The following is a 234-nucleotide window of genomic DNA, read 5'->3' on the forward strand; positions in this document are numbered from 1 at the left end:
TTTTTTTAAGTTACATCAATGCCATTGTAAGGAATTTACTTTTTTGCTTTAACATTTAGGATGGAATATTGTTCCTTTGGTGTACAGCTGTAGACCTGGAAATGTACATCACTGAACGCACGTGTTTTATGTTTCCGATGTCAAGTATGTATGGAATTCTGATGTCTCTACTTTTTAAATTCCATTTATGGTGTTGGACACTAGTTTAAAAGCCTAGTTGTTGTTGGTAATATA

General features: G+C 32.9%; 1 protein-coding gene across 1 annotated transcript in view; it reads left to right on the plus strand.

Moving 5' to 3' along the window:
- The window catches only part of LOC119581611 (27 kDa glycoprotein-like), a gene marked incomplete in the record, with an annotated part of 6,714 nt that overhangs the window by 2,626 nt on the left and 3,854 nt on the right, over positions 1-234 (plus strand).

This window comes from Penaeus monodon, chromosome 15, assembly GCF_015228065.2.
Source record: "Penaeus monodon isolate SGIC_2016 chromosome 15, NSTDA_Pmon_1, whole genome shotgun sequence".
Taxonomy (NCBI): domain Eukaryota; kingdom Metazoa; phylum Arthropoda; class Malacostraca; order Decapoda; family Penaeidae; genus Penaeus; species Penaeus monodon.